The sequence below is a fragment of the Arachis hypogaea genome, chromosome 1 (genome assembly GCF_003086295.3).
Source record: "Arachis hypogaea cultivar Tifrunner chromosome 1, arahy.Tifrunner.gnm2.J5K5, whole genome shotgun sequence".
In the NCBI taxonomy this organism is placed as follows: domain Eukaryota; kingdom Viridiplantae; phylum Streptophyta; class Magnoliopsida; order Fabales; family Fabaceae; genus Arachis; species Arachis hypogaea.
In genome coordinates this window covers 24,908,117-24,935,463 of record NC_092036.1, presented here as the reverse complement: position 1 = coordinate 24,935,463, position 27,347 = coordinate 24,908,117, and the positions used below count along the sequence as shown (strand labels likewise).

General features: G+C 36.6%; 1 non-coding gene across 1 annotated transcript; it reads right to left on the bottom strand.

Annotated features, from left to right (window-relative positions):
• Positions 1–9,078: 9,078 nt before the first annotated feature.
• Positions 9,079–9,182, bottom strand: LOC112716844 (small nucleolar RNA R71). The gene has a single exon (XR_003160499.1). It is a non-coding gene; the product is annotated as a small nucleolar RNA R71 (small nucleolar RNA).
• Positions 9,183–27,347: the final 18,165 nt, after the last annotated feature.

The following is a 27,347-nucleotide window of genomic DNA, read 5'->3' as shown; positions in this document are numbered from 1 at the left end:
CTAGCCACGAGTTTGCATGAAGTGAACCACGTGCACCAACGGCGCGTACGCGTACAGTGCGCGTACGCGTCCTTATACATATAGCAACTATGGCAAATCTTATATCGTTTCGAAGCCCCGGATGTTAGCTTTCCAACCCAACTAGAACCGCATCATTTGGACCTCTGTAGCTCAAGTTATGGTCGTTTAAGTGCGAAGAGGTCGGCTTGACAGCTTTCCGGTTCTTTCATTTCTTCATGAGTTCTCCAACTTTTCATGCTTTCTTTCTTCATTCCCTTGATCCAATCTTTGCCTCCTAAACATTAAATCACTTAACAAACATATCAAGGCATCTAATGGAATCAAGGAGAATTAGATTTAGCTATTTTAAGTCCTAAAAAGCATGTTTTCACTCTTAAGCACAATTAAAGGATAATATACAAAACCATGCAATTTCATTGAATAAATGTGGGTAAAATGTGATAAAATCCCAAAAAATCAATACAAGATAAACCCTACAAATGGGGTTTATCACATTCCAAAATATGTTAGAAGTGGAAAGCCTGTTAATTAGGAAAAACAATAATCATGCCATGAGTGAAATTAATTGAAAGAAGTAGTGAAAAGGCAAAGGGGGAAGTTAGAAAGTTAAAAGTGGGTAAAATTGAAAAAGAGGTTAGAAAGCGAAAATCAGTGAGTTAGTAAAAAGGAAGTCAGAGTAAGTGGCATGATGATTGGTTTCTAAGTAACAAGAATTTCACAATTTTAAGCAACAGTCAACTCATATTCCAGCAGGGATAACAGGGTATTGATGATGATTCATATAGATATAGAAGTAGTAAAAAGTAAAATAAAATCATCAATAATCCAATTTATTAGCCAGGAAATCAAAGGGAATAAGAATGCTGGCCTATGCATTCATGAATTGGTTTGGTAAAGGCGAAGGAGCGCCAAATTCACATTGCTAAAACCAAAACATGAATGAATATCAAAACAATTTACAGAAAATTTGGGCAGCATAGCCGGCTAAAATTGGATGTTTCCAGAAAATAAACAGCAAGAAAAATAGTTCATATGAGAATAACAATTGCTGCAAAGAGTCACAAACAGTAGGAGTGGTAAAGAACAGTCTAACAGCAGCAAGAAACATTTAAAGAACAGCGTATGAACAGTATTAACATCACAGCCAGATTAAAATTACAGAACAGATAAAACAAATAACAATTACGGTGCAATTATCAGGCCTAAATCCACTAACCACATCCTAGCTACCTAACCACCTAAAATCCACTACAAACATGCATCTCTATCTAGCCTATTCGGGACAAAAATTGGAAAATGAGCTAAAGAATCGTAAGGAGGAATCGCAGTATGGCGGAACCTGGTGCGTAAAGTGCAATGAGATGGAACAAGGATGAGGGCAGAGAGGTGGTGATGCGGCGGTGCTGAGTTAAGCGCGACGGCGCGACGGTGGAGCAGGGGCGGTGGCAGGGGTGCAGAAGGGGTTGAATAGTGGCTGCGGCAGTCCGAGGCTGGCTGCGGTGGGGGTAGTGGTGGAAGAGAGAGAGAGGAAGGCAAAAGAAGGAAGAGAGGGGAGGGGTGGTGGTCGCGGTGATGTCTGGGAGGTGGTGGTGTGGCGACGGCCTTGGTGGTCGGAGGTGGTTGTTGGTGGTGGCTGGGGGTGGTTGAGAGAGAGAGAGTTGCAGAGGAGAGGAAGAGGGTAGGTTTGGGGACGCGACGGGCTAGGGTTCGCGTAACTTGGGATTAGTGATCGCAAATCCACGCGGACGCGTGGAGGACACGATCGCGTGAGTAGGGTGAAATAGGGTTGACGCGAACGCGTGAAACACGCGATCGCGTCGCTGGAATTTGTGCTAGACACACGCTTCCAGTGTCGTTTTAGTGCAACTCTCTATTTGGTTTAGGGGGTCATAAAATCCATGCGACGCGATCGCGTCGCTCACGCTTTCGCGTGGAATGGGTGTTGTGCAAGTGACGCGTTCACGTCAAGGACGCGCACGCGTGGGTCGTTTTGTGCTAAACGCACACTAGCCGCACAATTCCAGCCCAACTTTTTGGGCGTTGGATCTTTACGCCGATATCCAGATCACGCGTTCGCGTGAGTGACACGGACGCGTGGGAGGCATTTTCCTCAACTGACATGATCGCGTGGGGCACGCGGTCACGTGGAAAAATTTGTGCCAAAGGCACACCTCCAGCTTTGCTTTAGCGTGACTCTCTGTTCACTTTCCTTTTTCTTTTACTGCACTTGTGACACGGACGCGTCAGCGACGCTGTCGCGTCGCGTGCTTCCTCTCTCTTCAATTTTTTTATATGCAGTATGCAGAATGCAAAATGCAATGAATGTTATGCAGAAATTTCAGGTTCAAACAAAATTGAAAAACAGAGTAGAATGGAGAAGGAACAATCATACCATGGTGAGTTGTCTCCCACCTAGCACTTTTAGTTAAAGTCCTTAAGTTGGACATTTGATGAGCTTCCTGCTATGGTGGCTTGTGCTTGAATTTGTCCAAAAATCTCCACCAGTGTCTGGAATGCCAGCATCCTCCGGGGTCCCAAACAAGGTACGTAAAGCCCTTAGGTGAGTTCAAACAGACTTCAAGGCTCCCGGGGTGTTGAATGTCAGAATTGATTCCAGGATCCCAAACTCTACTTTTACACCCATTTTTATCTTGATCAGCATTTTTCCAGCTGGGTGATAAGTAATCTGAATTCTCACTGTAGTGACTAAACAGCTTCCGAGATCCTTTCAATTGAGCTTGACACCAATCCTTGCACCTCAAATTGAAGTGTGAAACCTCATTGAATCTCGCATACCAGCGCTAAGTGTGAGTCATTTCCCTTTTGCTCTTAAAGCCACAAAGAGCTCAAGCTGGCCATCTGTTTCAAGTAAACCATATTCAAGTGAAAATTGAAGATAAAAGTCAAGGATTTTACCCACTTGAAGTTTGTGTTGGGTGGTAATGGCCTTGGGATAGGTGTTTCCGGTGGTTCTACAAGCTTTACTCCCTTGTGGTCTTCTGTGAATTCTTCCACTTCTTTGCAAACTTCTTCCGTTTCAACCATGTCTTGATCAAAGTCTTCGATATCTTCCTCATCACTCGAGTCATAATCGGGAGGTTGGAAAAAGTCAACCTCTGCATCATCTTCGTATTCACTTGGGGAAGATTCTTCTGTCTCAAAGAATTCACTTGCGGATGCAAGTTCATCACTAAGAGAACTTGACTTGTGATTATCATCTTCAAGGAAACTTGCGTCTTGGGTTATTCCGTCCAGTTCTTCATAAGATATCTACATTGGAGGCTGTGCACTATCTCCCTTAGCATCAATTGTAACGTCTTCGACGGAATTCTCCACAACTCTGGATTCCTGCGGAGGTTCGGCATCTCCTGAATCTTCAACCAACTCTTCTTCTTCTATAATGACAGCTTCCTCTACTTGTTCTAGTACGAAGTTATGCTCTATACTGTTCACTGAAGTATCAAGTATTTCCTTCATGCTACGTTCTTCATTAGATTCTCCATATGAAGCAATGGGGTCTGTTGAGTGTCTGAACATCTATAAGATAATTGATTTATTGCTTGCTCCAGTTGATGAAGGGTTGTATGAAATTGGTCTACTGATTCTTCGAAGTGAACCTGTGATTCTTGGCTTGATGGATATGGACATGGTGCATAGGGAAGTGGTGGTTCTTGGGAGTAATTGGATTGGCGTTGGAGCGGATAATGATCATATGGTGGCGAATGGTGAAAAGAAGCTTGTGAGTGTGTTGGTTCGAAGTTATGTTGAGAGGATGGTCTCTGAGCATAGGGTGGGGCTTGTTGGTAGCTACAAGGGGGTCCACCATATCTATCAGCTTGGTATGCATTGTAGAGTGGTCTTTGTCCATGGTATCTTGGAAGGTGTTGTTGCCTAAAGGGTTGATCAGATCCTCTTGGCTCCATCCATCTTTGATTACTTAGACCGTGATGCATATTCCTGTTATAGCTTCCATTCCTTTCAACAAAATTAGAACCAAACTCAAAGCAAGAGGGGTGAGCATTCATAATAGCTATCAGAAATAGGAAGGGAAAACAAAAACAAATAAACAAGTAAAAGAAAAATATTTACAATAACTAATAATAAGGCACACGTTTGCAATTCCCCAGCAACGGCGCCATTTTGAAGAACTGAAGATTGTTGGTTGAGAAGTTATAATAAATTCTCGTTGCAAGTATAATTTCTAAACCAAGCAATCAACCTTTCTTACAAACGTTTAGTTGTCACAAGTAACAAACCCAATATAATTTATAAACCAAAGTATTCAAACCTCGAGTCGTCTTCTCAAGGAATTGCAGGGAAGTATGCTTTATTATTGGTTATGGAAAACAGTGTTTGGGTTTGAAAAGGTTTTGAATGAGAGAAATGGTTTGCAGAAATTAAGAAATTAATAATTGATAAAACTTTGGCAAGGTATGAAAACTGGAAGTCCTATCCTAGTTATCCTTATCAATGGTGATGAGAATTATACTGTTGCTCCCACTAAGTCAACCTCTAACTATGAAGGTCAGTTTAGTGGAAAAATTAATTTAATACCTAAAGTCCTAGTCAACTCCTTGAGGAAAGACTAGAGTTATAGGAATCTAAATTAATCAGCAAGAATAATAATTATCAATCACGATGAGTTTGATAACTCAAGAGTCACCAATTAATCAACCAAAGCCAATAGTAAATAATCTAAATTAAAAATAAGGAAAAGCAATCATGAGTCTGAAATACCTCAAAATATATTTAAATAAAGATATCAATTCTAACATGGACAAGTTCATAAATCAAATTGGAAAGACAAATAAAAAGGACATTGAACCTGTGATGAAGAGATAATCCCAATAAGATAAATCCTAATCCTAATCCTAAGAGAGAGGAGAGAACCTCTCTCTCTAAAAACTACATCTAAATCCTAAAACTATGTATGAATCCAGTATTCAGTCTCTAATCTCCCTCTATCATGAATGAATGAATTCCTCCATTTATAATCCTTCAATCTATGTTTTCTGGGCTTAGATCTGGGCCAAAAGGGGCCCAAAAATCACTGAGAACGACTTCTGCAAATTCTGCAGATCGCGCATGTCACGCGTCCGCGTGGGTCACGCGGTCGCATCATCTGGAGTGTTGCTTTTCCACGCGGTCGCGTCAGTCATGCGCCCGCGTCAGTTGTGTTTCGCAGGTCACGCATTCGCCTCATCCATGCGCTCGCGTCGATTCTCTTTTGAGCGAACCACGCGTTCGTGTCGTCCATGCGGACGCGTCACTGTCAGTTTCTTCCAAGGACTCCAATTTGTGCTTTCCTTCCATTTTTGTATGGTTCCTTTCCATCCTTTAAGTCATTCCTGCCCTATAAAACCTGAAAGTACTCAACACACAAATCACGGCATTGAATGGTAATGAAGGATAATTAAATTTGGTAATTTTAAAGCATAGGAAACATGTTTTCTCATATATCAAATTCCAAGGAAGGAATTGTAAAATCATGCAAATTCATATGAATAAGTAGGTGAAGAGTTGATAAATCATTCAATTTAAGTACAAAATTTATCATGAAATAGTGGTTCATCACTGATCTTGGGAATGTCCAACAAGGATAGAACTTCCAATTAATCTTCTCCTAGTCAAGGCTTTTTATTGTTATTATTTATTTTCTCTGCAATTTTCTCTTCTTATTTTTCAACCCAGAACCCCAAGTTACACAACTCATAACCAATAATAAGAACACCTCCATGCAATTCCTTGAGAGACGACCCGAGGTTTAAATACTTTGGTTATCAATTTCATTAGGGGTTTGTTACTCGTGACAACCAAGATTTTGTACGAAAGGATTCTTTGCTGGTTTAGAAGCTATACTTTCAACGAGAATTTATCTGTGAAATTCTAGACCACGCAAGAATTCGTTTGTCAGCCACCCAAAGTAGCTTCCAGAAGTAAAATCTTACATACTTCAGCTGGAGAAGTGATGCCAAGGCATCTTAGGCTAGTTTCACTAGCATTTTTCTGTTAGTTTTAATTGTTTTATGCATTTTCTTGAGCTTAAAGTAACCAAGAATGGTTAAATGAACAACAAAGCAATGAACCATCCAAACAGTATGATTTTGATGTAAATTCCATGAGTTTTTAGTTATATTACTTGAATGCTATGAATGGAAGATTTCTCATGAAATTTTGCAAGACTTTGATGTAGTTGTTTGGATGATTTCAGGGAAGAAGAGGCTAGGCAAGGAAGCAACAAAATCAATAAAGGAAGCTTGAATATCACATGTGGAGTTTAAGTTCCAGTTTAAGCTTAAACTGGAACTTAAACTGCCAAGCCATATAATGCTGGGAAGTGGCGTTTAAGCTCCAGTTTAAGCTTAAACTGGAGCTTAAACGCCAAAATCATGAAAGCTGAGAAAAGCTGAAACTGGCGTTTAACCTCCAGTTTAACCTTAAACTGGAAGTTAAACGCCAGAAATGAGAAATGCACCAGGGAGCATTCCCACGTTTAAGCTCCAGTTTAACCTTAAACTGGAGCTTAAACGTGTTCGACCAAAATTTTCCTCCAGGGTTGCTTTCTTCATTTCCACGTTTAAGCTTCAGTTTAACCTTAAACTGAAGCTTAAACGTGTTCGACCAAAATCACACTCCAGGGTTGCTTTCTTCATTTCCACGTTTAAGCTTCAGTTTAACCTTAAACTGAAGCTTAAACGTGTTCGACCAAATTCACACTCCAGGGTTGCTTTCTTCATTTCCACGTTTAAGCTCCAGTTTAAGCTTAAACTGGAGCTTAAACGTGTTCGACCATTCCACACTCCGGGGTTGCTTTCTTCCATTTCCACGTTTAAGCTTCAGTTTAACCTTAAACTGAAGCTTAAACGTGTTCGACTATTTTACCCTCCAGGGTTGCCTTCTTCCATTTCCAAGTTTAAGCTTCAGTTTAACCTTAAACTGAAGCTTAAACTGCAACTTAAACGCCACTATTTGAAAAGGTTTCTGGGCCAAAGATATTGCAGTTTAAGTTAGCATTTGAGCACAAACATTAACTTAAACGTACTCTGGTATGAAACCCAATTGAATATCATGGTTTATGGGATTGGGCCTGAAGAATTGATGAGTCTGGAATTTCAATTTGTTGAGTCATGTGTCATTACTTGATTATCACTAAGTTGGCTCAATGAATGTTACAGAATTGGATCAGTAGCCTCATCAGGATTATGGATCATAAACCCAAAGCAAAAGGAAATCAGGGAAAGGCCTCAAAGCCCAAGAAACACAACAGAAGCTCAATTTAGAAAGTGTATAAATAGGATAGAATTTAAGTTAGTAAAGGGACTTTTTGGGATCATTTTTCTAGTTTTTGATACTTTTTGTAATTCAATTCAGAGCTATGACTCACTAAACCCCCTTTCATTGGGTTAGGGAGCTCTATTGTAATTCAATGAATCAATAATAGTTTTTATCTTCTTTTTCAATCTTTTCTCTTGAATTTTGTTAGAAAGCTTTTCGATCTAATTCCATTGGTTAGTTGTCTTGGGAAAGAAACTATCCATAATTGGAATCCTTCGGAACCTTGGGAAAGGAATGGAGGATTCATGCTAGAGAAGCTTTCTCACAGTGAATTGGATTGGGGTTTGGATGGATATTGTGACATGTAATCCTACCAAATTGTGGTTCATGAAACTGTGTGGTATAATCAGTGATCGAGCATCATCTCTTCTTATGAACATTTAAACCAAGGGATTGGGAATTTGTTTGTTTTTAGAGAGAATTGGTGAGCCAAGGGATTGGGATCCAATCATATAAGATTGCCAAGCAAAATTCAATGAATGCATTGGTTGAAGAAGGGATAAAAATGTTTTGATTCGGAGATCTCAATATCTCCTGAACCCCAATGAATTCCCCATTTCTGATCTACCACTTTCTCTTTACATTCTGCAATTAAATTCATGCAATCACCCCGATCCCTTTTTAATTTCAGCAATTTAGCTTCTCGCTCTTAATTCATGCAATTTAACATTCCACAATTCTCATCTAAATCTTGATTCCGCTCAACTAGAACACACTTCTAATCCGAATTGCTCACTCAACCAATCCTTGTGGGATTCGACCTCACTCTATTGTGAGTTTTTACTTGACGATAACCGGTGCACTTGCCGGAAGGAATTTTTGCCGATTGTGCAATTTCCTAAAATCGTAGCATCAAGTTTATGGCGCCGTTGCCGGGGATTGGTTTTCGATTGACAATTCTCAAATTGGAAGTTAACTAGATTGAGCATTTTTCTTGTTTTGTTAATTCCGTTCAAGTTACTTGTTGAATTTTAATTTCTGCACTCTGTTACTTGCTTTCTTTCTTTATGCCTTTAAATTCAAGCAACTAACTCACTGACTCACTAACTATTTGAATTAATTCCTCAACTGCTCTAACCATACTCTTCCATTAACCAAGAGTATTTCACTTGTTTGTTGCCTGTGCTGTGTTCTTGTATGACAGGTAGGAGAGGAGAGACATCAACTCCTCCATATACCGAACCAGAGAGGACCCTTCATAAACTTAGAAGGGAAGCAAGAGGGAAGAGAGTACTGAGAGAGGAAGAATCTGAAGGAGAATCTGAGGACAATTTTGAGGAAGCTCTAGATCTCAACATGGATAGAGAAGTTCACAACCATGAGAGAGCTGATGGAAACAATGCCATTCCCGAGAGGAGGGTTCTTGGTTCATACATAAACCCAACCTCTGGGAATTGTGGTAGCAGCATTCAGAAACCACCCATTCAGGCCAACAATTTTGAACTCAAACCACAGCTAATATCACTGGTGGAGGATCATTGTTCATTTGGTAGGAGTGCTAATGAAGATCCAAACCAACATCTCACAAAATTTCTGAGAATTTGCGACACTGTGAAGTCCAATGGAGTCCAGGAAGATGCCTATAAACTGCTCTTGTTCCCATTTTCACTTAGGGACAAGGCAGCTAAGTGGCTGGAATCATTCCCAAGGGGGAGTCTAACAACCTGGGATGAGGTAGAAAGCAAGTTTCTGGCACGTTTCTACCCCCCACAAAAGGTCAATAGGCTTCGATCTGAGGTTCAGACTTTTAGACAACAAGATGGTGAAACTCTCTACGAGGCATGGGAGAGGTTCAAGGATTTGACAAGGAAATGCCCACCAGACATGTTCCATGACTGGGTGCAATTGCATATTTTCTATGATGGACTTTCTTATGAATCAAGGAAGGCTGTAGACCATTCATCAGGAGGTTCATTGAACAGGAAAAAGACTGTGGAAGAAGCCATTGAAGTGATTGAGACAGTGGCTGAGAATGAGTACTACTATGCTTCAGAGAGACACAACACTAAGGGAGTCATGGAGCTGAACCATGTTGATACAATTCTAGCCCAAAACAAGGTGTTTGCCAAGCAACTAGCAGAGCTCACCAGGAAATTAGAAACAAATCAAGTGGCTGCAATACACACACAAGATCAAGAGGAAGTAAGCACTGAAGGAGGTGAGTGGGAAGAGGCCAACTATGTGGGAAATCAACAAAGGCAACCACAAAACCACAAACCTTACAACCCCAACCAACATAACAATTCCACATACCAAAACTCCAACCAAAGATCATACCAAGCCACACAAAACACTTACTCCCAACCACCATACCATGGTCAAAATAATCAACCTGCCCAACCTAATCCGAACCAACAATTTCAAGATCAATTAAACAGGATAGAAGGAATGCTTGCAAACATGGGTCAGGACATAAGTGAGTTGAAAAACTTTAGGGATGATGTGAGATCTACCTTAAGGAACCATGGTGAAAAACTCAAGAGGATGGAGTCTCGAGTAGGAGAGCTATCTCAACAGGCCCCCAAGTCAACTGCAGTGTTCCCTAGTGACACAGAAAAGAATCCTAAAGGGGAACAAAAGGGAGTGAGATGGGAAGAATGCAAGGCCATCACCATATTGAAGGAAGTCTCAGAAGAAGAAGGAATCAGACCCTCAGAACAGGAGCCAAAAATCTTGAAGGAAGGTGTGGAAGAAGCTAAGCAGGAAAGTGAAACTGAGCAAGCCAAGGAACTGCAAAATAAAGGCATGCTGGAAACATACCAACCAAAAGCACCATTTCCTCAGAGGTTAGGAGGTGGTGAAAAAGGGAAAACATATTCAAGGTTTTTAGAGACATTTAAGTCTCTCCATATCAATATTCCCTTTCTTGAGATTCTCCAGCAGATGCCTACACATATCAAGTATTTGAAGGAATTGCTAAGCAAGAAAAGAGTTTTGAAGGGAGGACAAACTGTAATAATGAACAAAGAATGCAGTGCCCTCATCAAGAAGGACATAGTCTCTAAGAAAACAGACCCAGGAAGTTTTCATATCCCCTGCTTCATAGGAAAAACCAAAATTGACAGAGGATTCTGTGATCTAGGAGCTAGCATAAATGTGATGCCTCTGACTCTTATGAAAAGGCTACAACTGAATGAGGTGAGATCCACTGATGTAATCATACAACTGGCTGACAAAACTCAGAAGCAAGCTGAAGGGGTAGTTGAGAATGTGCTGGTGAAAGTGGGAAATTATTTCTTCCCCACAGACTTTGTCATTTTGGACATGGAGGAAAGCTACCTACACCCTATCATTCTGGGAAGGCCATTTCTAGCCACTGCTAGAGCGCTCATAGATGTAGAACAAGGAGAGCTAATTTTGAGAATACATGATGAACAGCTCATTTTCCATGTTTTCAAACCTGCATCTGAGCCTGAACCAGAACCTGAAAAGCCTAAGGATGATAGTAGCCATCTGTGTTTGGAGGAAAGCAATCCAGCAGCTGAAACTCTGAAACAGTCCTTGGAAGGCAAACAAGAATTGCGAGAGTTAAAGCCACAAGAATCAATAGAAACAGCTCAGAAGGATCCTCCTGGCATAAGGGTCAATGAAGAAATCCTCAAAAGAGAGGGAAGAATTGTAAAGAAATTGCCAAGAGGGTGGAGAAACAAGAAAATTCCCACTGAAGGTTTCTCTCCGGGAGATAAAGTGATATCAAGTCATTTTCTGCCAATCCCACCTGGCCTCAAAACCATTCCTTCCCAGCTCCCTCAAGTGTTCACAATCAGGAAAGTTCTTTCTATGGAACATTTGGAAATCATGAAGGAATCAAATGGGGACGTTTTCATAGTGAGAGGAGAGGACATCAAGCACTACAATCCACCCTAACAAGGGACAACCGTCAAGCTAGTGACGTTAAAGAAGCGCTTCATGGGAGGCAACCCATGTTTTAGTATCCTTACTCTTTATTGTTTTGCTCTGCATCTAATAAAGCATGGTTTCTTATGCATGAACTTGAATCCTCAGGACAACTGTTTATAAGGTGCACTAAACATTGCATGTAAAATACAATTGGTCTCTAAGTTTGGTGTGCCTGAAGGCACCCCCAAATCTTATTCAAATTGTATTCAATCTTTCATTCAAGGTGCACAACCAAACATTAAGTTTGGTGTTCCTCTTTGAACACAGTTAATGAAAAGCAGGAAGCTCCTCTGGATTTAGAAATTCATGACAAGTATACCATTTGCATGTTTTAATACTTTGATTTCAATTACTTTAGGTAGTAAAATTGTTTAGGATCAAAGAGCCAAAGTGACTATGATTTATTAGAATTATGCACATTCATTAAGGACAACCAACATGAATTTCATGTCATCAGGAGACATTACCAAACACTAAGTTTGGTGTCCAGTAATAAGTGTGCATATATACAAGGGTCACGGCTATAAGCTCATGAAGTCAATCATTGATTTACAATTCAAAAAGAATGAAAAACATGTGCAAGTACTATTCATTATTCACATGGACCGAAAAAAAAATTATGGTAAAGTTGTTTGTTTGTGCAGGTACAAAAGTAAGGATAAGAATGGATGAAAAAGACAAAGGGGGGAGGTACGGTGCTTGGTCAAAAAGGGAGTTCACAAGTCTTTGAAACTAACACATGGGAAAAGGAAGTTCTGCATGAAAAGATAGCTACATGTACAACTTAATGCACCCAGAATACTTCCAAGAAAGTGAAAAGCAATTCGTCTTTCTCCCTAATTCATATATTTACCATCAAGCCATCCTTCACAAATCACCCTAGCCGTCCATTTTTCACTTGCATGCACTATAAAGAACCACTTGGGGAACGAGTTCCACACCACCAAATCTCCTTCTTGCACATATTCTTTCATCATAGCATAACTACCTCTTGCCGAAAATAACCTCACCACACTTCTAACAACATTTTCTTACTTCACCTTGTCAACCTTAGCTTGTCACTTGCCAAAACTAAAGAACCAATGGCAGCCTCATCTAACCACAAAAGAAGAAAAGGCAAGCAGCCAATGGAGGAGGAAAGGGAATTTGATGCATGGAAATACAAATCAGTTTTTCATGAGATTCAGGCCGAATGGATGAGACCTAAAAGGATACTAGCTGAGATTCCCTTTGACCTTGGAAAGGAGGAGTTCCCAAGTGTTTGGGAGAAGATCAAAAAGAGGAAGTGGGAGCTCCTGACTAAGCCAATCACTAAAATCAACATCAATCTGGTGAAAGAGTTTTATGCAAATGCAGTGAGGGAGGATCCAACCGAGGAACCCACATACAAAAGCTATGTGAGAGGGGTGGAAGTTGATTTCAGCCCAAAGGCAATCATGAAAACTCTTGGCCTGAAAAACATACGTTTCAGCCAAGCAAGTTATGAGGAAAGGATGATAGGAGAACCTGACTATTTGACTATTGCTGAAGACCTTTGTGCCATCAGAGCTGAATGGGTGAGAAAAACAAAAGGGGCTCCAAGAATCTTGAGAAGGGGAGACCTAACACCTGAAGCTAAAGGGTGGTATGAAATAGTTAGGAGATCCATCCTACCCACTGCAAACTCTTCAGAAATAGTCCCTAAAAGAGCCGTCTTGCTACATTGCATTATGATGGGAGGGGAGATCAAAGTTCATAAACTCATTGCTGAACAGATACAAAAGTTTAGTGAGAAAAGTGACCCTGACTCCTGGCTCCACTTCCCTAGCACCATCATCAGACTATGCATCGAGGCCCAAGTACCACTTGAAGATGCAAGACCTAATTGGCTACATCCTGGAATGGCCATGACTGCTCACAGAATGACTCTTGGCCCAATTGCTCCAAGACATACAAAAAGAAGAAATGAAGAAGGGCAACAAGAAGAAGGGGAGCAAGAAGCAGAGCAAGAAGGAGAAGAAGAGCAAGAAGAGCAAGGAAATCCAGAAAGAGGGCAACAAGTTCCCAGAGACCCCATGGATATGAGCAGAATGCAGGAAATCATAGAAGGAATGTCTCAACAATACATGAGGTCTCAAGAGAAGCAAGAGGACTTTCACCTAAAAATGATGGACATGCAAAGGAACTTTGAATCAAGATTCCTAGATCTGCAAAGGGAACAGAATTTACAATTACAAGAATCCCTCAGCCACATAGGACAACACCAAGATGACAATATCTTGGCAATCAAGGAAGCCACCACTTTGCAGAATGCAAGATATGCAGTTCAAGCTGATTACAACATCAGTTCTCAAATCAAGCTTAACTACATAGGGGAACATCTACACAAGATGGACCCAGCATTCCCAACTTTTGATGAGTATTTCAAGGGGAGGAAAGAAGGAGAAATGAACAAGGCAATGATCCTTGAAGAAAGAGTGGAAGAAACAATGAAAAAAGCTGGATTCTGGACAAAGCTCATAAGAAAAGACAAAGGAAGTACAAGTGGTTAAAAAGAGGTAAGAAGCAAGAAGAAGCAGGACCCCAAGAATCAAAAAGAACCAAGCAACAAATGAAAGGTGGTATTGTTCCTTAATAAGCAAATAATAGTTTGTGAATTGTCTTTATGAGCTTTCTTTCATTTTAAGTCATTTAATTTTTATGTGAAATTTTTAGTATGTTTGTCAGTTTACTGCTTTGAATAAAGTGAATGCCTAGATGTTTGGATATAACTTCACCTTCTTAAACAAATGCTTGCCATGCTTGTTCTGATTCCAAAAATAAAAGAAAAGTTTGAACAAAAGTAACTTGGCTCAATTAGTGACAAATCAAGTAGAATTAAGTGGTGGTATGCATGCTTGATTGTTTAGTCAGATCACTGGAAATTGAGTGTAGAATTATCATTTTTGTGTAGAAGTTTGAATACTGTCTATGGATCTTGATGAATAAATGTCTTTGGCCATGAAAAAGAGAGAAAAAGAAGAAGAAAAAGCCACTGAAAAAGGGCAACCAAAAAGCAAAAAAATTTGAGAAAATAAGCTAGGCACCAATGGTTTGAACTTCTAAGACAAATGCCTGTGGTGTTTATGTATTAAGGATATGCTTGGATGAATAGGTTCTGAGGAGTGTTTCAACACTTGGTAACTTGGGTTAACTAACCCGGGATTATCAACCAAAAGTCCATTATCAAGAGCAACCTAAATACAAAACATTTAGTCACACAAAGAGGTGCTGGGCACCAATGTCTCAAGAAGAAATGTGAACTAAAATGCCTGTAGTGGATATGTGTAGTGCACTGATAAGAAAAAGAAAATGCCAAAGGCTTGTGCAACACATGACACTGAGCAAACAAGGAGCAAAGGAGCTCTAAGAAAAAGAAAAAAAAAAAACAAAGAAAGGAAAAGTGCCAAGGACATAAGAATAACAAGAGGCCATAGCAGTGTTTGATGGATGCAATGAAAAAGTGATAATCTTACCTGATAAGAATGAAAAAGTGATGCTGCAACTTTCTGCATAAAACCCTTCTGATGAACTTCAAATGCTTGCTAATATAGCCAATGTAATTGCTTTCTGTTTCATACTTTCTTCTCAAATAACTCAGGACTTGCTTAGGGACAAGCAAGTATTAAGTTTGGTGTTGTGATGCCAAGGCATCTTAGGCTAGTTTCACTAGCATTTTCCTGTTAGTTTTAATTGTTTTATGCATTTTCTTGAGCTTAAAGTAACCAAGAATGGTTAAATGAACAACAAAGCAATGAACCATCCAAACAGTATGATTTTGATGTAAATTCCATGAGTTTTTAGTTATATTACTTGAATGCTATGAATGGAAGATTTCTCATGAAATTTTGCAAGACTTTGATGTAGTTGTTTGGATGATTTCAGGGAAGAAGAGGCTAGGCAAGGAAGCAACAAAATCAATAAAGGAAGCTTGAATATCACATGTGGAGTTTAAGTTCCAGTTTAAGCTTAAACTGGAACTTAAACTGCCAAGCCATATAATGCTGGGAAGTGGCGTTTAAGCTCCAGTTTAAGCTTAAACCGGAGCTTAAACGCCAAAATCATGAAAGCTGAGAAAAGCTGAAACTGGCGTTTAACCTCCAGTTTAACCTTAAACTGGAAGTTAAACGCCAGAAATGAGAAATGCACCAGGGAGCATTCCCACGTTTAAGCTCCAGTTTAACCTTAAACTGGAGCTTAAACGTGTTCGACCAAAATTTTCCTCCAGGGTTGCTTTCTTCATTTCCACGTTTAAGCTTCAGTTTAACCTTAAACTGAAGCTTAAACGTGTTCGACCAAAATCACACTCCAGGGTTGCTTTCTTCATTTCCACGTTTAAGCTTCAGTTTAACCTTAAACTGAAGCTTAAACGTGTTCGACCAAATTCACACTCCAGGGTTGCTTTCTTCATTTCCACGTTTAAGCTCCAGTTTAAGCTTAAACTGGAGCTTAAACGTGTTCGACCATTCCACACTCCGGGGTTGCTTTCTTCCATTTCCACGTTTAAGCTTCAGTTTAACCTTAAACTGAAGCTTAAACGTGTTCGACTATTTTACCCTCCAGGGTTGCCTTCTTCCATTTCCAAGTTTAAGCTTCAGTTTAACCTTAAACTGAAGCTTAAACTGCAACTTAAACGCCACTATTTGAAAAGGTTTCTGGGCCAAAGATATTGCAGTTTAAGTTAGCATTTGAGCACAAACATTAACTTAAACGTACTCTGGTATGAAACCCAATTGAATATCATGGTTTATGGGATTGGGCCTGAAGAATTGATGAGTCTGGAATTTCAATTTGTTGAGTCATGTGTCATTACTTGATTATCACTAAGTTGGCTCAATGAATGTTACAGAATTGGATCAGCAGCCTCATCAGGATTATGGATCATAAACCCAAAGCAAAAGGAAATCAGGGAAAGGCCTCAAAGCCCAAGAAACACAACAGAAGCTCAATTTAGAAAGTGTATAAATAGGATAGAATTTAAGTTAGTAAAGGGACTTTTTGGGATCATTTTTCTAGTTTTTGATACTTTTTGTAATTCAATTCAGAGCTATGACTCACTAAACCCCCTTTCATTGGGTTAGGGAGCTCTATTGTAATTCAATGAATCAATAATAGTTTTTATCTTCTTTTTCAATCTTTTCTCTTGAATTTTGTTAGAAAGCTTTTCGATCTAATTCCATTGGTTAGTTGTCTTGGGAAAGAAACTATCCATAATTGGAATCCTTCGGAACCTTGGGAAAGGAATGGAGGATTCATGCTAGAGAAGCTTTCTCACAGTGAATTGGATTGGGGTTTGGATGGATATTGTGACATGTAATCCTACCAAATTGTGGTTCATGAAACTGTGTGGTATAATCAGTGATCGAGCATCATCTCTTCTTATGAACATTTAAACCAAGGGATTGGGAATTTGTTTGTTTTTAGAGAGAATTGGTGAGCCAAGGGATTGGGATCCAATCATATAAGATTGCCAAGCAAAATTCAATGAATGCATTGGTTGAAGAAGGGATAAAAATGTTTTGATTCGGAGATCTCAATATCTCCTGAACCCCAATGAATTCCCCATTTCTGATCTACCACTTTCTCTTTACATTCTGCAATTAAATTCATGCAATCACCCCGATCCCTTTTTAATTTCAGCAATTTAGCTTCTCGCTCTTAATTCATGCAATTTAACATTCCACAATTCTCATCTAAATCTTGATTCCGCTCAACTAGAACACACTTCTAATCCGAATTGCTCACTCAACCAATCCTTGTGGGATTCGACCTCACTCTATTGTGAGTTTTTACTTGACGATAACCGGTGCACTTGTCGGAAGGAATTTTTGCCGATTGTGCAATTTCCTAAAATCGTAGCATCAAGAAGTAGCGCTTGTAAGTACTTAGATTGGTTATGTTTGGCATGCTTCAACTGGAGAAGCAGTGCCTTGAAGACCAAGGTTCTTACAAAGGCCATCCCACTGGAAGCCATACTTAGACAAAGGTTGCTGGGTTACGTTGGGAGCGGGTAGAAGCCGACAAATAAGCTCATTACCTACACTAGGAATAGATATACATCATACTTGTTTGCACATATTTTTTACTATATGTTTCTCTGATTTATGTGTTTGTGCTTCTTGATTAATTATTTCTCTATGCCTTTGGTTATTAAAGTTTGTATGTATCATGTGGTTGTTACTGTTGGTTAAGTATAACATAGAATGAACTTAACTAACTACCCCGACCCTACTAAGGACTCCCAAGTTCTTACCCCTTCCTTTTCCCCCTTCAGGTAGAGATAGGAATTCTGTTCTATGAGCTTCCACATTCTTATATATACGAGGATCCGATATTCCATAGTTTCTATGTAGTAGCTGCGGAGGCTTGAGTATGCTTATATGTGTTACGCGACCATCCTTTTCAGCACCCTATAGATAGCATGTACTTTGATCTAGATGCACCGTATGAGTTTTCACTATTGTGGCTTCATCTAGACGCACCCCACCATCCTTTCCTGGACGGACCTGGACATCCTATTCCAGCATAGCCAGTGGACCAGGTAGTTCCTGAGCTTGACCTAGTTGAGGAGTTTGTTCATGCACCTTATCTTGATTGGGACCTTCTCTCTGAGTTGATGGTATCATATTCGTTAGGCTCACATTCAGGGGATCAGTCAAGACTTCCAGCAGAGGGATTGGATCATATACTGGCAAACAAACTTGTGTTTGTGTGTAACCCTGTATAATAGATACTAGTAGTGATAGTAGTCCCAGGAGTTCCCCTGAGATCATAGTGATTTCTGATGATGAGGAGGACCCGAAGGAGGATCCGGAGATGATGGAGATCTTGTCTACTGATAGTGACAGTTAGAGTACGGTAGCATATTTTGACGGTACTATAGTTTAGCACCAATGTTTTGATTTAGCCTCTTACTTTTAGTTAGAACCACAGAGAGATTAGGAGTTTGTTAGACTTGTTAGGCAGTGCAAGTGCCAAACTACGGGCTTCTTCTATGGGCCAGACCCCAGATTGTCAAGTGTATATATATGTACATAGTTATGGATAAGGGTGTATGAAAGGATGTAATACTGACTTCTTTTGGATAATGTTTCTATTCTGTATATAATGTGTATGATGTATATTATGAGTTTAGTTTTCTTGTGTTTTACTTATTCTACTGCTTTTATATTCATGTATGTTGTTTTCAGTTATCCGTATCCTTTTGTATAAAAAAAAATATATTTCCAACAAAATTGATCACGTGCTAACAAGGTTACAAGCTTAATAAATAGTAGTTATATTAAGGAAGTAAGTTGGTAACACTCAATTTTTGGTATGATCGTGATGTACTAAAAATTGGGTCGTTACAACACTGGAGATGCTTGTTATTGATATGGTGCGTTGAAGTTCTTTTGCTCTTGGTTTTTCCAACCAAAATTTGGATGGTTTCTCCACCCCAGATTATATGTATGTCTTGAGAAAGGGTCATTATGTTGTGGTCTTGAGAAGTTTTTCATATAATTTACTTGCTCTGTGGATGTTTGATCTTCTTGAAATAGCTCACATGCTTCATTCTTATGGCTTCCTCTGCACAAGTCACAAGTAATGACTTATGTTCCCACTGTGGATACTTGCATGTCCCCTATTTATTTTGTGATTGAGGATATTTGTTGAGACATCATCTTGTTTTGTGCCAACAGTGTATGTAATGTGCTCAACTCTATCATTCCTCTTTTTATTGATCTCTCTGCTGAGTACATATATTGATTATTGGCTACTATTTCTATTAACTTCAGGGCTTATTCAGTGGTTTTTCTGTGCAATAATCCTCCTGCTAATGAATCAAGCAAGGTTCTAGAAGCGTGGGTGATTCCATCATAAAAAGTCTAGAGTTGTAACCAATCAGAAAACATATCATGAGGACACTTTCTCAACATCTCCTTGTACCTTTTCCAGACTTCATAAAGGGACTCTCCTTCTTTTTGGGTGAAGGTTTGAATATCATGCCTCAACCTTTTCAACTTTTGTAGTGGAAATAATTTGGTTAGGAACTTGTTAACCAAATCCTTCCATGTTGCTATACTATCCAAAAGTTGAGGTTGGAGCCACTGCTTGGTCCTGTCCCTTAGAGAGAACGGGAATAACCTCAATTGGATGGCTTCGGGGGATAATTCATTGCTCTTGACTGTGTCACATATTTGTAGGAAGTTGGATATGTGCATATTTGGATCTTCTTGAGGATTCCCACTAAATTGACCTTGTTGCACCAATTGGATGAGCGAGGGCTTCAATTCAAAACTATTCACTTGCACATTAGGCCTGACTATTTGGATCGTCTGCCATCTTCTCCTCTTCTTCTTTCCGGGCTCTAGATTTCTTTCTTAATCAAAATAGAGTGAGTTTTATTTCTAGATCATACTGGAGAGGTTCCTTGTCTTTATTGTGTTGCATAAAAAATACATAAACAACAAGTGAAATTAGAATTCCTAGTGTCATAGTGAAGAAAATTTTAGGTGAGGTGAAAATAAAAGAATAAAAGTATAACTTAGAGAATCATTTAACTGGTTTGTTGTCAATCTCAATTAATTCCTGACAACGGCACCAAAAACTTGATGGTGTAAACACTAACTCGACAAGTGCATCGAATCGTATCAAGTAATACCACGATGAGTTGGTATTGTTCCCACGAGGATTAATAGACTGAGCAAGTAATGATTAATTGATTACTAGTAATTAGACAATTGAAAACAGAGGAATCAGAGAATTGAAATGTGTAATAGAGGCAAGGTAAATAAGCAAGGAAATGAGATGAAAAACAATAATGATGTGAATGTTAAGGTTTTGGAGATGTTCATTCTCTAGGAAAACAATCCTTATGCTTTATTTATTTCGAGGCATGCAAAGATCAATTCATGACAAATCACAAATAATCAAATTCTAATTCCTTAGTAATTCAATTTCTCTTATCTTAATTAATCGCTAATTTCTTAGTCAGTTATTCAAGAAAAGAGATTAAGCACAATTGCGATTTATATTAACATAAAATTCAAGAGTGATCCTAGGTTGAATTATATGTCACTTATTCAAACTAGTTCTAAACCAATTGAAGATCATGAGAAATTATAAAGTCGCACATCTTTTAAAACACTATTCCTATTTGAGTTTAAAAGTCATGAAAAAGAGTTTTCAAGCTAATTCTAATATCAAATTACCCAAAATAATACCAGAGTCCAAAGCGGAGTTAGAATATTTTTCAACAATTCTAATCTTTAGGGATGAAGAACAAAACTCAACCATGAAATAGATCAAAGCATAAACCTTAAAATAAAATGAACACTTAGATTAATACTCCATGAAAAGATAAACAGAGCTCCTAACCTTAACAGAAGAGAGTTAGTCACTCATGATGCAGAAAACAAAAACAGAGATTAAAATTTAGATAAGCTAAGGGGGGATGTCCTTCAGTGGAATTCCTTGGACTTATTTATATTCGAACCTAAACCTAACTTTTAAATTCAAAACAAAATCAAATAAAATCTTTCCTAATCAATCTCAACTAAAGGTGATATTCTCCTTGAACTTGATATTCAAAATTTGACAGTTGCTTTCTTGAAATCATGGGCATTGCACTTTGTCTTGGGCTTGGAGAGTTAGCGTGATACTTAGTGAAAGTGGATAATGGCACGCTAAGGTGCTTTGGTGGTTATTGGAGCTTGGCCCAAGGAAGTGAGGCATCAGCGTGGCACTTGGTAGGAGAGGCGTGGCACTTGGAGGCTCACTAAACTTTGGCCCAGCGTGCCATTTCATGGTGTGGCGTGGCACACACACTCTTGGAGGGGAGTCGAAGGCATGCCACTTGGTGTGGGCGTGGCACGCCCATGCTTGGTTGGTCCCTGGGAGTTATCTTGAACTTGGCCTGGCACTCTGGGAGGGCATGGCACACTACCTTTTGGCGTTGCGATTTGGCTCCTGAAACTTGGCCCAGCGTGCCACTTTGGTAGAGAGGCATGGCACGCCACTCTTCATTCTTCTTCATGCTAGGTGGAAGGCGTGGCATGTCCAACGTGGCATTGCACGCCACCTCTCTTTGCTTCATTGAGGGCATAGCACTCCAGGGTGGAGTTGCACGCCACCTTCCTCTACTTCATGCTAGCTTCCTTTTCTTGTCTTCTTCCTCTTTGTTCTTGCTAACATCGTTTCAATAATCTCCTGCAAAATAAAACACAAAGTACTCAAAGTAGAAAGATTTCAAGGAATATAAAGAAAGATCACTAACTTTATTAAGAGAATAATAAGGAAAACTACTAAAAGATGCTCATGCATCAGAGAGAAGTTATTTAAGAAGAGACTCAGTGTTGGATGGAGAGGGAGAAGGTGGGTTGAGAGAAGCAGAGTTGGTGGATTTAGCAGTAGCAGCAACAGTAGATGCAGGCAATTCTTAGTCGGGACGAGATTGATACTTGTTCTAATCTGAACGTGGTGGGTGAGTAAGACAGGTAGTAATCAAGTGTCCCAAGAGCTTGCAATAATGATAAAAAAGTTTTGGATAATTGGAGTCAATGTGATCTTTCTGTTTGCATCTTTGATATTCAATAGAAGGACAGTTTGAGAAGAGGTACCCAGAATGGTTATAGTTTCGACAAAATTTACCTTCTCTGTCGATGGCAGCAAAGACAATGTTACTCTTAGAGCAAGTCAACCCGAGGAGTGTTTCTTCAGACTTAAGACAAGGAAGCACGTCTTCAAGACTAGGCAAGAAATTTTGATGAATAAGAGAAGCTCTAACCAACTCGTAGTCATCAGTTAGAGCCATGAGGAACTATATGAGACGAGTTCAGTTGAGATAATCCTCATATGCCTTAGCATCAGTTGTATCTATCATAAGAAGCTCACAGGAGGTCAATTATTCCCAAATAATTTTCATTTGAGCAAAAAAATCAAAGACTGCCTTGTCCACGTTCTTGCTTGAGGCTATGAAGCTCCTTTAGTAATTGGTACTGATGAGAGAGGTTAGAAATAGTGTAGTATTTTACCAAATGATCCCATATCTCTTTAGTAGTTTCAAAATGCCCAAACCATAAATGAATACCTAGGGTAGAAGTGTTGCAAAACTAAGTGATAATCTGGTGAGTTTTACTATCCCAATCTTCTAATTTTTTTGCAAAGTCTTGCTCAAGTTCCTCCTTGGATTTGGAGGTCCCATATTTTGATTTGTCAGTCACAATTGGTTTAATAGGACAAACAACATCACCAATAATATAGCACCACAATTTGCGCCTTTAAAAAATCCTCTTATAGCTTTAACTCAATGAGCATAGTTGAAGCCATTGAGAATAACAGGAATAGGCTAAAAAACATTTGATTTTTTCATAACAGTAGATACAAAGAAGGAAACTGCAAGATCAGGGAAAAATTTGAGAAAACAGAAAAAAAAATCGAAAAGAGTACACCAAATAATCTTAAAATGGGTCCTACTATGTGCCATGTTAGCGCAACATCAATGCCACGTCAGCAGACATGTGGCAACATCTAAGTGGAGAGGGAAGACACGTCAACGCTAAGTCAGTGAGGGTTGACATGCGGGTCAACGAAGTGGTCCGAAACGGGTCGAGGGGCGGGTTGACATGCAGAATTGGGGGGAGGCACTGCTGCAAGATATGTGTACGATTCTGGACCGTTGACCATGGGTGGTGATCAACGGTGCTGGGTGTAGGAAAAAGGGGAAAACGGGCAATGAAGGTTGCGGCGGCGCATGGCGGCGTGTTAGACAGTCTCCGGCAACAATGTTAGGTTCGTTGGACTCAAAATGGCGAGACGAAGATGATGGTGTAGTCTCCCACAAAATACAGCATCGTGAAAGGATCGAAAACAGGAGCAGAAAAATATTGTCGGAAGAGAAAAATATAAATGACTATGAACGAATTTTCATTGAAAAAAAAAAACCTAAACTCTTGCTATCATATTAGAAACAAGAGAGTTATTTGAAAAAAAAAATATTTTCGTGTATTATTCAATATGAAATAAATAATACAATATACAAAAATATATAAATATTAGATGAATCAAAACAATAAAAACATAATATATATATATATATATGTATATGTATATATATATGTATATATATATGGATGCTAAATAAATATAATTAATGATAACTGATATTAATTAATGCTAATTATACTCTAACCTATACTAAATTTTTATCCCCATTTCCTAGACCATTTCGTACGTAACAGACCACTTCACATGGGCCAGTCAAGAATTGCCCCATTTTGGATGCATAGCAGGAAAAATAGGCACAAACTATGTGCATCCCATTTTAAACCGGGTGCATTTTGAAAATGAGTGTATTCCTAATATTTATTTTAGTGAAGAAAGGCTTAATAGTTGTAAGTTGTAACTTAGTAAGATCAGTTGCTACTGATGATATAGTCAACGAAACTTTAACTGAGGGCAATAAAAGGAGTTGACAGAGGATGAAAATTGAGAAGTACAAGTCCGCATCGTAGTTGGGCTGATTGATTATCCTTTGTGTGTGTGGTTCCCCACACCATTGCCATTGCCATTGCCATTATTTGCATTTGCTTCTTCTCATTACTCTCCTTTGACTTCAATTAATGCTGCAGGCACTCAACTAATTATGAGATCCTGTGCACCCTGTCTTGGATCAAGTCCACGGTAACTCATCCTCATTAATCATTTTCATCTTCAAGATACAAACAAAAATCTTGCAGTAGTATCGTACTATGCCACAGTACCATCGTGTTAAATATTTTGTTGACTCAAATATATATAGAGTAAATTTTAAGTAAAAGTTCTTGATATCTCAAATTTTAATTAATTCAAGAAGATCATATAAAATTAATTTTATGATTTAACTCCGTTTCTTAATTTCAATATTTATTCAAAATATTCCTCAAAATTTGATTATTTAGCTCAATTTATTCTCTAAATTTTTTATAAAATAACTTAATATGATCTTTTAAAGTTCGATTTTTTACGTTACATTATTATGATATCTATGAAATAATGGCTAAGAGATTAAATTAAATTATGATAGATGCAAATTTAGAAGGTGAATTGAATTAAATTTTGATGAATCAAATTTTATTATAAAGTTAAATTTAAATGACCATTTTAGGTTCATTAAAATATAGAAAAATAAATTAAATCTCCAATGAAATTTGAGGGACTAAATTAAAATTTTAAGGACTTGTGTTGGACAACTGTAATTCTAACAATGATTTAAAATGATCATTTCATCTCATCTTTAATAAAAAAAATATGTGACAAATTATTAGTTTCCTAGACATATATGAAGAAGGTCTAATATGTCTTTCTGTTTAGCAGGGAGGAATAAATTTGTCTTGTAACAATCTGTATGATTAAGTATTTGAAACGATATGAAAAATAGTGAAAGACAAAAGTTGTCTGACACTGGTTGCCAAAGATTAATTTAAAATTTATTCTATATTTTATTATTAGATAATGAAATATAAATATTTAAAATCAAATTTATAAGGCATTTAATAACAGTAAGACGTAAATTGATAATATTTTATTTAATATTTATTCATGAAACGTCAAAGAAATGGAAAAGAAAAAAAAGGAAAGAAAAAATAATAATAATAATAATAATAATAATAATAATAATAAAGTAATCATATAACATTAAAGTTTTAAAAGACCAACAATTTAGTCAAAGAAAATAAAAAATTGGTTAATATTCACTTAAATAAAAAATACTAATCACTTAGCGTTTTTAAATATTATAATATGTGTTTTTTTTGTTATATATTTTTTGAAAAAGTCAGTGTAAAATAGAAAGGGGATTGATACGGTAGATAAAGAAAGATATCAACTACCAAATGAAATAACAAAAATAATTAAAAGTTAAAGCAAGTAAACGGAAGTAATCAAAGTTGATAAACTTTTCTTCAGCCAATTTTGGACGACACTTGTAGGGAAAAACATAAATTCGCTAGTACTTTTCCTTTCACTTGGTTGGAAAATTGTAAAGTTGAATACAATATATAATAATGCAAAATTTCAAGTCAATTGCTTTATAATAATTGATTCTTTTAAGAGCCAAAAAGCTGGAAATTAAAAAAGAAAGGAAACTCAGAAAATATATCAATTTAATTTTTATCTATTTTTTGGAATGATAATGCAATTCTTTAAGATAAAAATGATCCATTTTAATTTTTATCTTTTACTTTCGTGATACAACATGATTTTGTGGGTATTTTTCTGTCAACTTTGAATGAAAAATACTAATGTGTCAGATTCAAAAATAGATAAGACCGTAATTGTCTCTAAATTTAAATTAGTTAGAGGTTTATTTGTTTTCATTCTTTAAACAAGATGTTTTTCAAATTATATTTTTATTCATTATATTAATATTTTTTAATAAATTATTGAATGTATAATATAATAAGTACAAATTAATTAATAAATTATTTAAATTTAAAAATATTATTTATTATGAAACTAAATAAATAATTTTTAAATATATAAATAATAAATTAAAATACGGTTAATATATTAATAATAATAATCCTATGATATACTATATATTAGTATTATGATTTAGATAATTTTTACAATAAAATGAAAACTAATGAACACATTATTTGATATATAGTAAACTTTTTTGAGTAATATATATATATATATATATATATATATATTATGTTAATTTTATTTTATTTAGTATTAGTAGTTTACTCATAGTGTTTTTAGTGTAAAGATATCAAATAGAATTACTAATTTAGTTAAAAAAATCAAATTTATTATTACTCAAAAAAATTTTACTATATATATCAAAATAATGTGTTCATTAGTTTTCATTTTATTGTAAAATTATCTAAATCATAATAATAATAGTATATCATAGGGTTATTATTATTAATGTATTAACCGTACTTTAATGTTTATTATTTATATATTTAAAAATTATTTATTTAATTTCATAACAAATAATATTTTTAAAATTAAATAATTTATTAATTAATTTATATTTATTATATCATATTTAATAATTTATTAAAAAAAGAATATGAATATAATTAATAAAAAATAATTTTAAAAAGATATTTAAAGAAAAATAAATTTTTAAAAATTTAAAAATAATTAGATTTTTGTCTATTTCTAAATTTCATACATCAACGTTGTTCATTTTTAAATTTAAAACGTTAGCGCTTTTTGTTTAAAATTTATGAAAAAATACTCACAAAATTATATTGTGTCACAAAAATAGAAAATTAAAATTAAAATAAATTATTTTTATCTTAAAAGATTACATTACAATTCTAAAAAAGAAAAAGAAATTGAGTTGGTATAGTTCACTCAAAACATAATGAAGACAAAGTCTGACTTGATTGATGCATATGGGCTCCAAAATATAAAACGAATAAAGCAGTCTCAAGTCTCAACGCTTATCCACTCCCACAGGCCATAGTTTTCCGGCATTCTATCACCTCATTCATAATTTTAATCGAGTAAGGTTATGTGTATACTAAAATTAATTATTAAAACTAGTTATTAATTAGTATTTTTATTTATAATAATATTATAAAAATATATTTTTTAAAAATTATAGTCTATTTTATTTTGATAATATAGATTATATATGACACAAAAATTTATAAAATTAAATTTTTTATAAAAATGTTATAAGTTAATAAAAGTTTCTGTAAAATATCTATAAATAAAAAATTAAATAATAAAATTTTAGTTATTATTTTTATATGAAAATGTTTAATTTTTTTTAACAATTAATTTTAATGTTTGTTATTTAAAATTTAAAATAATTTAATATGTATATTTTTATATTTAATTGGGTGTTAAGCCTGTTGTACAAATAGAAATAATTAATTTTTATACTTGTTATTTAAAAATAATATTTTTTTTCTCTATGCATATAAAAATATAATTAGATATTAGCATAAAAAATTATATTAATCGTTATAAAATTAATTCAAAATTAATTTTTTAAAACAATTGAATTTTGATTCTAACTTTTAATTATAATATTAGTATTCTCTCCAAATTATATGTATTAAATATTTGAAAGAAGAAAAATGAAA